This window comes from Lontra canadensis, unplaced genomic scaffold (assembly GCF_010015895.1).
Source record: "Lontra canadensis isolate GAN:19392208 unplaced genomic scaffold, GSC_riverotter_1.0 scaffold67, whole genome shotgun sequence".
Classification (NCBI taxonomy): Eukaryota; Metazoa; Chordata; class Mammalia; order Carnivora; family Mustelidae; genus Lontra; species Lontra canadensis.
This window is the reverse complement of record NW_022631061.1, coordinates 3,475,886-3,490,141: the sequence shown is the minus strand read 5'-3', so window position 1 is coordinate 3,490,141 and position 14,256 is coordinate 3,475,886. Positions and strand designations below refer to the sequence as shown.

The window sequence follows — 14,256 nt, the reverse complement described above, 5'->3', positions numbered from 1 at the left end:
GATTCTAAGACTTCTGCTCTGGATGAATAATCTTCACTGTTCTTTAGAAATCAGGATACCAAGGACCATGACCACAACATGGATATGGAAATATAGTGACGACATAATGATTTTATGGAATTTAGGAAGTATAAATGAGGATTTTGTATATTATTTTTCCTATAATTAACCTTACAAATTAAACTTCACTTCAAATGGGCATTTTATTTTATTTTCACTAAACATTCCTTTGCTCCTCAAATTGCATTAAAATTTAACAAATTTTAATAAATAAATAAATAATAAAATAAAATAAAATTTTATTTTCCCTAAACATTCCTTTGCTCCTCAAAGTGTTCAACTTTACTCATGTAGTCTAACATAAGGCCCAGGATTAGCCATTCGCACTTATGTGTATTAACACATACGTACATAACAATTCCTTATCTCTATAGCCGTGTGCTCATTTAGGCAAACTGGATACACAAGAAGGACGAATTTCATCATTCCCAGTTTGGATTAACATTCCCAGTTAATATCTATATGTTCTTATAATGAGCTTGAAGGCAGACACAGTGGGTTTGCCTGTCCCCATCCCACAAGGACTCATAAAGACTAGATCTGTTGAAACATGTCCAATCCTCCCTTGTTTGTGGAAATCATTCAGCCATCAGCACGTGCCTTCTTCTGTTTCTTCTTGTGGATCCCCAAACTCCAGGCTTTGCACACTGCGTTTATTCCTTCTCAGTCTATTCCAAAACCTTTTGGTTAACATACAAAAACAAACAGATCTAGGTTAGGCATTCCTCTGGATGCGCTTTTCTTCTTCTTGCATCCCAACCCACAAAAGACAGCAGCTGTCAACAACTACCAAACTCTGACCTTTAAAAGCATAGTGCCTGGTCCCAAAGCAAAGATTTTTTTATTTACTGGATGTTTGTGAGTATCCTGGAGCTAAGTGACCACACAGAAATGTTTTAAAGAACTATTCTCTAAGGAGAAACCAACTTATAGAGCAGGAAGTGAAGACTTTTACCATCATGGCTTCTCCCTGCCCTCAGGATACCTCCTGCCTCGTCTGGCATTCAAGGCCCTCCTTACTGAGGCCTTGCTGCCTCTCTAGTCCTTTTCCACAACTGCTCCATCAAGAGCCATCTACTGCCCTCTCTCTAACTTTGTTGTTGTCTTCGTCCATGCCTGGAAGGCACTCTTTTTGACTTGTCCAAATGTTATTTCACCCCCTATGCAAACTGCTCCTTATCCCCTCTAAAACCTTCCCATACCACTTGGATCTACTTCCCTTCTCTGAATTCAGACACTTACTTATCTGTATGGTTTATTTTCCAAATGTGATATACTTAATTATGACTTTGTTTTGTCTTATCATTGATTTTTCTTATATTTGACTTACAATGACCTTTCTTCTCAACTAGACGATACATTTCCTGAGGGCATGGGCCCTGTTTTTTGCATCTTTGTCTCCCAATAGCACCTAATGACACACAGTAGGAACTCAATATATATTCATTGATAACATATGGGGACAAACAGCTCAAGAACCTTCAGAAATCTTATTCTCATGAGAGACTGAAAATAAATATATATATATATATATATATATATATATATTCAGTGATGTCAACTCTCTGGAGAAACAAGAAAAAACCCACCTCTCCTCATGGCCTGAGTGTCATTTGCAGGCTCCAGCCCCTCCTCTCCACTCTGCCTCTGACCACCCCTGAAAGAGATTCTCTAAGCTGCCCCTGCTCTGCCTTCTGCCCTCTTTCAGCTCTACAACCTAGACTTCTCTGGGTCAGTGATTTAGCACCCATCTTTCACTCTTCTGTGTTCTTTCCCCCATAGAGAACCCATAAGTGGTGATCAAGTCTAAATGCCCTGTGCTACAAGTCTGCTTTTCCCCTGTTATTGCATAGCTATATGACACATCCCTCTGGTTATTCATGCTTTCCCACGGTGTCATCCTTGTAATGCTTTCACCACTCCCACTCAGTCCCCTTCCTCCTAAACCCTTAGATTCTGCCTTCTTGCACTCTCCACTATCTACAAACTCCCCAGTCCTCAGACCCCTCTGGGAACCTCCTCCTCCTTTGCATACCTTAACTGTAACCAGCTGTCTCCTGATGGCACCATTTCTCCTACAGTGCCAAGAAAGTGATCATTTTCTCACACCTTTGTTAAATGAGATAGGATCATAGCTTGGTACTGAGTAGGGGGCTTCAGAAATGGTAGCTATTAGTAGTCCATCATTATAATTATCATTGTTTTTATTCCTCAGATCAAGAAATGAGGTCATCTTCCTCCCCACTCCTCCATCTTCTGGAGAAGACCTTGCTCTTTGGAGTGCATGCCGCCTGGGAAGATCACCCTTGATTCCCTAATAGACTGTCAGTGGAGCCTCTGGTGCACAGATGTGGTCTTCCCTTTCTCCACCAGCCCCACCTCTTTTCACTTCCTTCCCTTTGCATTATAGATTTTTTTTTTTTTCATTGTAGATTTGATGACGTAGCATCTCCATCCCACTCTTGCCCAAACTCTGAATTCTCTTGTCCATCTTTCTTCTTTTCTGACCTGCCCAAACCAATCTCACTCCTACATGATATCAATTCTGCTTTCTCTGTGCCAGCACCTGAGCAACTAAGCCCCAGATTCAACTTGTTAATGTTTATACAGGAGATTTGTCATACATTTTGTACGATAGGTTATTCTGAAGTTTTCTTTCTGTGATATATTGTTCAAAGCAACATGTAATTTCAGAGAATCTGATTTGCCTCAAACTGTGATAGCAGTGAAAATATTGACATGGCCACAGGCTTCTTGATGCCTAATGCTAAAGCTACAGGTCTTGGAAATAAATTGGGAAGAATTTTATCTTTTTTATTCTGTTAGAGAGTTTTAACAGTACAGCAATTCACCTGTTCCTTAAAAGTTTGATAATGATTAAGGTTGATTGGTTTTCATGTGGAGTTTTCACCTTTGAAAGTGAGGATCTTTAAGAAATAGGAGTTATTTAAATTGACAGATTCAGGAATAGAACTGGGAAGGAATACTTCACTGTAAGAAATTCTTTCAGTTCTAGATTGTTCTCCAACTATTTACTCTTTGTTGAGAACATCTTCTGGGCCTTTCATATTGAATTTCCTGGTTACTGATTATAAATGAAAACAATTGTTTAAGAGATGGCTGAGTGGCTTACTTGGGCACAAAATTACATTCCTCTTACCTCAAGACTGTCTCAGACAGTTTTGTAACTTACAAATCCTGCCTGAGTTTTCAGCCTGCTGGTCTTCCATACAGATTTAAGACTTGCCAGCACCCCCAATCACATGAACCAATTTCTTAAAATAAATCATATACATATGATGTATATAAACAATACAGGTACATATTATATAAATACATGAATACAGACACACGCACGCACACACACACACACACACTCTCTCTCTCTCTATTGGTTCTGTTCTGGAGAACCCTTACCAACATACATAATCCAAAGTTTTTTGCATTTGCAATTGTCCCTTCACTTTCCGTGGACCATGGTCTATTGTTATTTTCTTTCCTTTGAAGTCCAAAGCAACATAATTTATCATTCAGTAGCTAACGTTTTATAAGCACTTTGGAGTACATAAACCCTCAGGTGCTTTCAAACAATAAACTCATACAGTTTGGGGAAGGCAATATTTTTTTAAATAGTAAGACCTGGGAAAATGTTCACAAATGATATAAAATATTTTTTAAATCTATACAAATATATCTATTATGAATCTACAATGTAGAAAATCTGTAAATACTTGGTGCATCATGCTTAGTGCACTGGTTCTTTTTTTGGTTCTGATTTTTCTTTTTATTTATTTTTTAGCTTTTTTTTTTAGGTTTTTTATTTATTTGACACAGAGAGAGCACAAGTAGGCAGAGCAGCAGGCAGAGGGAGAAGCAGGCTCTCCACTGAGCAGGGAGCCTAATGTGGGACTCAATCCCAGGACCCTGGGATCATGACCTGAGCAGAAGGCAGCTGCTTAACTGACTGAGCCACCCAGGCGCCCCGATTCTGATTTTTCTTAAACTTCATTCCAATTAGATGTGATCTCAATTTGGATTTCTTTAAAGTCAAAAACAAAACTGGGGATAAAATATGGGCATTGTTACTCTCCTTGAGGTGGAATTACGTATGGAATGTTTAACTCCTTTTTGTAATGAATGTATGTTGCTCTTATAATAGAAAAAAAAAGATTCTGAAAAACAGAAATACTTGCTTTTATATAATACAATTAAATCAGAGTTGGAAAATTTGAATAATGTGGATGAAATTAAAGAAATATTGAAAAAATTAAGAAATTGAAAACTTAGGGGTGTAGGAATATAAGTTTATTTCTTCAACGTCACAGACAAATATACATGCAGGGCAGACAGAGGGACAGGAGTACAGATAACAGGATTAACCATCACACAATGGAAGGAAACAGATTTAACTTTCTGGGAGAACCAAGCCCCAAAAGTCTGAACATCAATTAATGAAATATGACAATTTTATTAAAAAGGAAGGCTGTTAATTGGGGCCTGAGGTCCTGGGAGTATAAGCACTATGTCAGCTCATGAGCCCCAGCTGGAAATACCCCAAATGAAATGGAAGGATGAAGTTAGGAGTGGATGAACAAGAAGGAAGTTTTTGGAAACAAAATGCTCTTCAGAGAAACTGAATGATAAAGGAACTCAATGACTCAGCTCTTAATGTTGATTTTTTTTTCTTTTAAAAAGAAATAGACATCCATAAGAAGTTAAATCGAAATGTATTGAATCTGACAACACAACCACAGAAGATGAGAAAGATGTTCAGAAATACATGTAAACTTTAAGAAACTTTACCAATCAAATACCACCCAGGAAAATAAACCCTTCTGGGATAAAAATCCTTTTACTTAATCATGTAAAGGCTTTAGGAGTATTTCAGGAGAAAGGCACCCAGGAAATTTCAAGTTATTTTTATCACTTTTATTGGAAAGGCCATTTCTCTGCTCTAAGGCTGAATTTTCTGATGCAAGTTCAGTGGCTTTGGGGTGAATCTGAATGCAGTTTTCAGAGCAGTGAGAAAAATCATGCAGTGTTAAGACGCCAAGCTTTCTCCAATAAATCTTTTGAAAATAACTGATAAAGATGCTTAGGGCTTCTCTGAATTCCTGTGAGGTATAGCATTCAAAGAAGCTGGTAGTTTTGGAATAGTGCTTTCCTTTGATTACAGACTGTTGGATTCTCAAATGCCACATAGCAATATAAGAGCAAAATATATTCATTTTTTAACTCACAGTGGACAAAATACATAGGTACCATCTTCACTTTGAGGCTGAGAAGGTAGATGTGGATGCATCAGTCCAGTTATCTTCTTGGCTGTTCTTAGTAATCATTACCAATGCCGTGTCATTCACTAGGGAGGGAAATGATAGTATAAGCCATTTCAGGCATTTGGCAAAGGTAATCAAATACCAGGAGGAAGAAATGGCATAGAGCAGAAATAAATACAACAAAAGTCCTCATAAATCAGGAAGTCCAATCTGACCAATGGCCAATGACATACATAATAGCACATAGTAATTAATATCATACCATTCTAATGCAGAGGGAAAATTGTATTGTTTCTGGAGTTTGGACATTTTGAGAATTGTTGGGTGTTTGGGATTTTAATGCCGCTTTGTAACACAATTTTTACTCTTTAAAATACTTTATTTATTTATTTTTGGAGAACGAGAACACGAGCACAGGGGTGGGGCAGAGGGAAAGGCAGAGGGAGAATCTCGAGCAGAGTCCACACTGAACACAAAGGCCAAAGTGGGGTTTGATTTCACGACCCTGAGATCATGACCTGAACCGAAATCAAGAGTCAGACGCTTAACCAACTGAACAACCCAAACACCCCTGAACTTTACTTTTTTTTTTTTGAACTTTACTTTTTAGAAAATATTTACTTATTTAAGTAATCTCTACCCCCAACATGGGGCTCAAACTCATGACCCCAACATCAAGAGTGGCATGCTTCACCAGCTGAGCCAGGCAGTCACCCCCTCCCCACTTGTTTTTCTTCACAAATTGAACTTTGAAATTTCCCTTATATACCAAAAATCGCTCAATTAATAATAATAATAGTCTACACATACCATGTTTCTTTTATACCAGACATCATAGTTAACAAGTATTATCTCACCACAACCCTTTAAGATAGAAGATTGTTTCTATCCCCATTTTGCAAAAGAGAAAACTAAATTATAGAGAGGTTAACTTGCCCAAAGTTATACAACTATTTGGTGACAGACCTAGAATTCAGGCCCAGTTAATCAAGCTTAAATATTAAGGCTTTTGTACTAATACACCACACTCTGCAGTTTATATTTTAATTGAGCATCTATTAAGGACGTACCACTTTGCTTATTTGTGTAGATGATGTGAAGTATGAGACAGGATTTTTAAAAAATTCTTTTAATAAATAAAATTCAGTATTTTTCTCCTTTCCAAAAACCCATGCATATATACAAAGCATTGCTTAGCGTTTTGCCTCAGTCTTTGGTGCCATCTGTCCTGAAAATCCCTAAAATAGTGAAAATAGCTTACTGGCAGAGAAGAGCTGATATTATGACACTTAATACTTATCTTTCCCAATGGTTGGATCTGGATCCACAGGAACAAACATATGGCTTAGTGATGGCTCTCTGGGCTGCAGGCTTATGCTGCAAACTTCCTGTTGTGATATCACTAATGAGAGAGCTCCAATGCCCAGCCTACTCTCCCATTTCTCCAAGAGACCATTTCCTGGTGAAAAGTGGCATGTTAAAGGCCAAGACTCATCTCTGGATTGCCTTGGATTTCCTGTCACTATTACTAAAGTCTAATAATAATAACAACATTAATTAGACACATGTTTCTTAACACTGCCCTATACAGCACTGATTTGTTATAATAGTCTCACCAAAGAAATATTTGTATTAAAAATAACGACTATATAAATCCATTATAGTGAGTCAGAGTATAATTAGAACAGTGAAGCAAGTGAAATTACCAACATTCAACCTTTTTGACCTACAAAAAAATGTTTTCTTATATATAATGAGTATAATACATAGAGTGTCCTAAGTTCTTCACCAGTGAACCAACTTCCCATAGGGTACTTTGCTCAATCTCAGTGAGGTTTAACTCTCTGGTCCCTCTGCCATTATTGGATATTCTTGTGGTTCAAGGGACTCACCAAATTAAAAAGGGTACATTGGTGACAGTGCCTCCAATACTGCAAGGCCTCATGGAAAAGCTGAAGGGTGATGTGAAATGCAGGTTTAGTGGCTAGTGGCCTTCCCAAGGGAATGTCATAGAAGCACAAGGTGAAAATCAGCTGCTACGTAGAGGGCCATGCAAGAAATAAGACATTATGAAGAGTCATAAGCATCATTGTTGCACTAGGAAAATAGAACAGACACATGTCACAACTTTGGGAAGTATGACAAAAATGAGTAACTGTCAAGATTGCATTTTCATGGGGATTATCCCCTGGCAACCCATGTTTCCAGAAAGAATCCTCTATATTAAAAAGATATGTATAAAATAACAGTGATTAGTCTATACGTTGCGGGGACTATGATGGGCAAGGCACTGTGCTAACTGCTCTGGATGTGTGTATTAGGGTTCTCCAGAATGACAGAACCAGTGGGATGTACATACAGCTCAATCGACTTTGAGGAATTGCCTTACACACTGGTGAGGCTGACAAGTTCAAAGTCCACATGGCAGACCAGGAGAATGGAGACTGTCAGGTGGGAATTGATGCTGCCATCTTGAAGCAGAATTTCTTCCTCCTCAAGAAATCTCAGTGTGATGCTTCACCTAGGGCTTTTCAACGGATTGGATGCTGCCAATTCAGAGTGTAGAGGATAATCTCCTTTACTTAATGTCTTTTGATTATACATGTTGACCACATCTACAAAATACCTTCAGAGCAATCCCTAGATTAGTGTTTAACTGAATAGCTGAGTACTATGGTCTAACCCAGATGACAGCTTAAACTAATCACCACATGTGTGCTATTTTCTCCTCCTGAAAAATCTGTGAGGATATCATTTTATCCTCATTTTACAAATAATGAAGTCCAAGAAGGTCAAGAACTTGTTCAAGGCAATAAAGTTTGTAAGAGATGGAGTCATGTTTTGAAACTAGGTAATTTAACTTCAGAACCTGTGAATTTGACCACGGGGCTCTTTTGTCTCACAAACTAGTAAGGATTTTATGCTAAGGATGCAGAAGTTGAAAAGGCAAAACCCAGCAAAATGTAAAGCCAAAAAGAGGTCAGTATTAGAGAACCACAGGCTTCCTAGCACCATAGCCAACCCCCCACCCCAGCCATCTCATCGTTCAGTGAACACAAGCTGAGACATATTAAATGAGCCACTCTATAAATAGAAGATTATAACATAGTGCATACAGGGATACCAGCTTGTGTGGAAAAAAAAAAAAGTCAGATCAATTTAGATTACACATAAGACAGAAATCAAGGGAAGAGTAAAAAAGTCTTCCTCTCTGCCATTCCACATAGTCTCCTTCCAAGGTTTCATTCCAATAGCAGCATTAGCAGTATCTGGGAAAGCTGCTTCCTCAGAGCTGTGATAATGGGGACATAGAAGGATGTGGGACTTGAGGACTCCAGAGAAAAGCAAGTTGACAGCTAGTTGGAGGGTGATTTTACAGTTGCTGGAGGACTCTCCCTCACCTACCAAACAAATGCCTCTCTCCCACTGACACCCTCCCTTTCCCATTGACCATTGATGGCACTTGCAAAACCTTTCCGTGTCCCTAAAACTCTCAGTTCTGCTTGCATATATATTAGCAGAAGACCTTTTTCCCACCTGGGGAGAAAAATAGAGGCCAGTAGAGACTACCTTCCTAAATATCTTCTCATACTACCACCAAACACAGATCTGTACCAGTCCTCCCAGGCTTCCTCTGTAAGATGACCCCTTGTCTTATGCTCTGGATTCCAAATATCACTGCCATCCATCACCTCTAGAACATACCTTGTCAGTCTCAATTTCCTTTCCCTCTCTTAATTTTTTCAACATTTTAATTTTGTTTCTTTCCCCTCTGCCTACAAGTAGAATGAATGCTTCCACCATCTTAAAAAAAAAATACCTTGTTTCTACATCATTGTAATAAACATAAATAGATAAAAATGCTTTACAAATAGGAAAATTTGATCAGAGAAGGTGGGATAAAACAATTATATTCTGATTACAATAAATACATCTTACATATAAGGTTATAAAGATTATAGAGGCATCTGGATGGTTCATTCAGTTAAGTATCTACCTTTGGCTCAGGTCATGATCCCAGGGTCCTGGGATCAATCCCCACATCGTTGGGCTTCCTGCTCAGGGAGGAGCCTGCTTTTCCCTCTCCCTCTGCCCCTCCTCCCTGTTTGTGCTCTTTCTCTCCTTCAAATAAATAAATCTTTTAATAAAATAAAGATATTATAAAAAGATAGCAAAAAATAGATTCCTTCCAAATCCTAACCAAAAGACAGTGTACATCACATAAAGAAAACATGGAGACAGGAAATATTACAAGAGATAAGAAAAGGAAGTATCATAGAGATAAAAAATTCAATTTACCAGGAAAAAACAAAAAATTCTAAATCCGTATATGTTTAAATATACTCTTAAATTTGCATATCCTTCTAAATATAGACAGCAAAAATTAACAAAAGAGGAAGTATATGTCAGTAATGTACTGTAGGTTTTAACATACCTCTACCAGTAATTTACAGAGCGAGCAGATACACACAGTTAAGATTTCAGATGGTTTGATTAACGTGCTCTGACATATCAATAAACTGTGCTATCAGTTGAATGTCGAAATGCACTATCACTCTCCCTACAAATACATTCAGCCAAAACAGGCACACACATATACCCAGAGACATTTACAAGAATATTTATAGCATCACTATTTCTAATTGTCAACAACTAGAAATAGGCAATGATACCCAGGCAGATGAAATAGATGAATTATGGTATCTATCGATCTATCCATACTTTACCTCAATTCTGCTTCTCCTAGAGCTACCAAAACTTTTCTTTCTTTCCTTATCTGACAATCTTGAGTACACATATTTTCAAGAAAAAAAAAATACTAGCTCTGTTTCCTCACTTTTATCGCACTGCTCAATCCTTAGCAATATTCCCAGCCCCCATCTTGCCACAGAAATTGTTCTGGGCAAGGCAGCAATTACAAAACTCTGTTATCTTGTTTCTTTTTCTTTTCCCCATTATCTTGTTTCTTATTCCTGTTCTTCTAGGTTGGCTTCTCAGCCTCACATGAAATCGATGGTTACTCCCTTCAACCTAACAATTCCTTTTTTCTTAATTTATTTCTGACTGCCATAAGCGAGAAACAAATAGTTAACTTGCAGAAATCACAATCCTACAAGACAGGAGTCTCCCTTGGTTTACAAATGTCCTAGAGATCTACAAACAAAGAAGTTACCTTATCAATAGCACAATTTCCAGAGGCAAATAACTCAGTTCCTCAAACCCTAATGTCACCCTCCTCTCCGTAAACAAAACTGACAGAGGCTGAGATAGAAGGAAATGTAAATATAGTTAAATCTCTTCTGAACCTAAATCTCACTAACAAAGACGCTTGATAGCAGGATTGTGACATCCCACCAGGAATCTCCCAACTATCTTGATGTTAATGGCTGTCCAAAAGACAACATTGATCAAGCCGCAAGGCCTCCGGTATTCCGGCACCTTGTAGGCCCTCTTTAGCATATGAAAACTCCCTTGAAACCTCCCTTCCCCTCACCTTCCCCCAGAGAGATGGCAGGGTACATAACCTGCCATCTCTCACAACCCGGGGCAGCAGCTCTTTCTGCCCATGGGTCCTGTCCCTGTGCTTTAAAAAAATCACCATTTTGCACGAAAAAAAAAAAAAAAAGTTTTAAAATGTGTTTATTTTAAAATTTAAATTTTAAAATTTTATTTTCATCCCAGTATCGTTAACATGCAGTGTTCCAGGAGTTTCAGGTGTACAGTACAGTGATTCCACAATCCCATACATCACCAGCTGCTCATCCCAAGTGTCCTGCTTAGTTTCTTGATTTCTCTCTTCCTTCTCTGATACTAAAACTTTCTCTTTTTCCTTCTCCCCTTCCCCCGCAGTGTCTTCTACATCTTCCACAGCCTCTTGTTCTGTCACTGCAGGCACATTGAGACCTGAGGCCTCATCTCCACTCATGCTGGGCAACAATATTCAGTCCCACAGCTTTACTGCCATGGCTGTGCTGAGGTAGTAGGTACAGTGACATGGTTGAACATGGACTCTGAAGTCAGATAACAAGTTAACTCTGCCCAGCGATGTCTCTAAACCCCAACCCTTCTTCTGAGCTCTAATCAGATGGACCCCCAAAATTAACTTGACTCAGGTCATAACTGTGTAGTGAGCCAATTTATATCCATTCGCTTTCATAAGCTGTTGAAAGCTCATATCCTATTCTTATAACATCAGACCCAGTTTATGCATTTCTCAGATTTGCTTGGCTATGTTGTCTGCTTGGTGATAAAATGATGTTTTTATTGGTGCAGAGAAATGATGTCCGTCTTTAATTGAAGAGAAGCTTGCTGAACTCTGTGCTTGCCCTTAGGATGGAGGCTGATCTTTTGTTGTGCTAGGCTGCCTGGCACTTGGCCCTGCTTCCATATGTGGCTGGTTTTGATTTCCCATGTTGTTAGAAGCAGGACCAAACCATGTCTCCCCTCACACCTCTGACCTCATACTACAAGGCTCTCTCTTCTGCCCTTGTGCTGTCATTGCTAAAGTACAGATTCCAAAAGTTTCATAAGCTCCTCAACCCATCCTGGCTTTCCAGGATGGGTCTTTCAGAATACAGTTTGCAAAAAGTGCGTGAAATGTTGCTGGCTCATGCAAGTGCCACTGCTCTTGGGGAAAAAAATAACCGGAAATGTGGGGGAGTTACACCCCAATGGTGGAAAGAAGGGGAGGCTGTTCAGTGAGCAAAAGGAGAGTGAAAGGAGCCAACAGATTCTTCTCCCTTCTTCTCCCCGAGAGACTATTCTGAGACCCAATATTTCCATTTTCCTTCTCTGGAGTTGTCCTACACGACTGAGGAACCAATAAGTTTCCTGGTAAGGTCTCTACAGCTTGGAATGAACTCCTTTGTATTTGCACTCTCTCATCCCCTACTTTGCTTACCTGGTTCCTTCTCTTTTGCTTCCCTGTATTACACCCCCTCAGCAAAACTTTGACACCTAAGTATTGACTTGGGCTCAGTACTCCAGGGAAACCATAAAATAAATATTCACCACACAAAGGAAAAGGGAGTCTTTGTGATTCTCTTGATTCTCTAGTAAGTGCAAGTGGTTTTGCTAAGGGACTTCCCTTTATCTCTTTGAATCCTCACATAAATCTGTGCAATAGATGTTATGTAATAATATCTATTACAGTGAGGAACTGAAGCTCAATGAGGCTTAAGTAACTTGCTCAAGGTGGCACGGAGCTAAGGTGCTAACACCCTTGTGTCTGGCTTCCGAGGCAGTATTCTTCCCCCTGTTCTTTATTGTCTCTAATATCAGGATGTTGGGGCCTGGGGATTCTATGAAGGTTACCTGTGGTAATTCACTGTTGGAGTCTTCAGAAGCTTTGAGAATGATTCAGTGAAGAACGTTTTAAGTACCCAAGCATAGCACCGTCAGAGAGTCCTAAGATGACAGGGTGAGCAGTCAACAAAAGCACATGGCTAAACACCCTTATTATTTGACATTTAGATATCACTTGTATAGTCATTTCTAAACGGAATCCCATTAATGAGCCAACTAAAGGTCACGAAAGTAGCTGCTGCAGGAGACACAGAGATCCAAATGGAGAAACAAGGAAGGGGAGCTCTGCCCCACCCAAGCCCAACTCGGTGCTCCATCGACGTGTGAAACCACTCAGCCAGGCTCATCTAGATCATCCAGATCCATCTGTTCTCCTCATAAAGATCTTTGAGAACAACGAGTACAAAGGTTTAGCTAGAAAATTAATCCTGAGATGAAGTAGAGGGATCCTGACTGCCAGAGACGTACAAGGGAGGGATTTCCTCATCCTGCACAAGCTGTAATTGGCAGAGTTCTGTGTGTGTCCAGAGGTTCGGGCCAGGATTGCTCTTTGGAAATTGGAGACAGACTGAATTTGGACCCTAGGATGGCTCTCAGCATCTCTCCAGGTTGTGAATTACAAACTGAACCTTTTCAATGTGTCCCTCCTATGGGAGGGAGATGTCTTGTGTGATTAAAAAGTCATACTGTTTACAAGTCTAATCGTTTTCTCTTGGTCTGATAAACTGCTGGGAGATTGACTCCTTGAACATGCGCATACTTGGAAAAACTGGTGGATTGTGAAGAAAGCATTAATACCACCTGCCTGATATTGAAACTCTCACCTTTAACCTTGATGAGCATCCCAGAGGTCTCCAGGAACTCTGCTATGCCACAGGAGGTTTGCTCTCCCAGCATCATTGCCTGCAGAGGTCTTTTCCTCTTCTGTATGGTCCCTGCATGCTGTTCTGTCATATTGCTGCAAAGCCAAAACCTTCACCTAAAGAATCAGCACTTGTCTCTGAAGATATGTAAACCCCTCATCTCTCAAACCACTTTCCCACAAAAACCTGTTCAAAGAGCTTAAAACACATTGTCTCAAATTGTAATATCACCTGGAGGTCTTGATAAAATGGTCACATTCTGATTCAGTAGGTAATAGTAGGGGGTTGGGAGCTGAGATCCTGCATTCCCAGCATGCTCTCAGGATATGTTAATGCTGCTGATCCATGAACAAAATTTAGAATAGGGAGAGCTTAAAAGACCACCTTGATTCTCTTTTGAGTTTGAAGATTATTTGGTCTGTAGAAAAAATTGTCCCTTGAAACTTCCTCCTTCTTACCAACAAGCTGTTCTGGGCACCACTGCAGAAATTTTCAAACAGATGGGGACAAAGTTAGAAACACTGAGAACATCACATAAGAGCTGTTCTTGCTGGCCACATTGTTTTAGCTCTCGGCACAAGCACAAACTCAATGCTGACCTAAAGGCTTATTCTTGAAATTACATACAAAAGTGGATTTTGCCGATGCTACTTGACTAATGTGCTTGTTCCTGAGACCACCAGGTTCATTTTATTCCATTTCAAATTGGTTATTTTTCTTTGGGCAATTTCAATTATTGTAAGGTGGTAAGA

The 14,256-nt window shown here is 39.3% G+C and overlaps 1 long non-coding RNA gene across 1 annotated transcript; it reads right to left on the bottom strand.

The window, feature by feature from the left end:
- Window positions 1-508: 508 nt before the first annotated feature.
- LOC116880662 lies at window positions 509-13,772 on the bottom strand. Its single transcript, XR_004385246.1, has 4 exons — window positions 13,736-13,772; window positions 13,466-13,599; window positions 7,229-7,369; window positions 509-740 (listed from the first exon to the last, which is right to left on the bottom strand). It is a non-coding gene; the product is annotated as an uncharacterized LOC116880662 (long non-coding RNA).
- Between the last annotated feature and the right edge of the window lie 484 nt (window positions 13,773-14,256).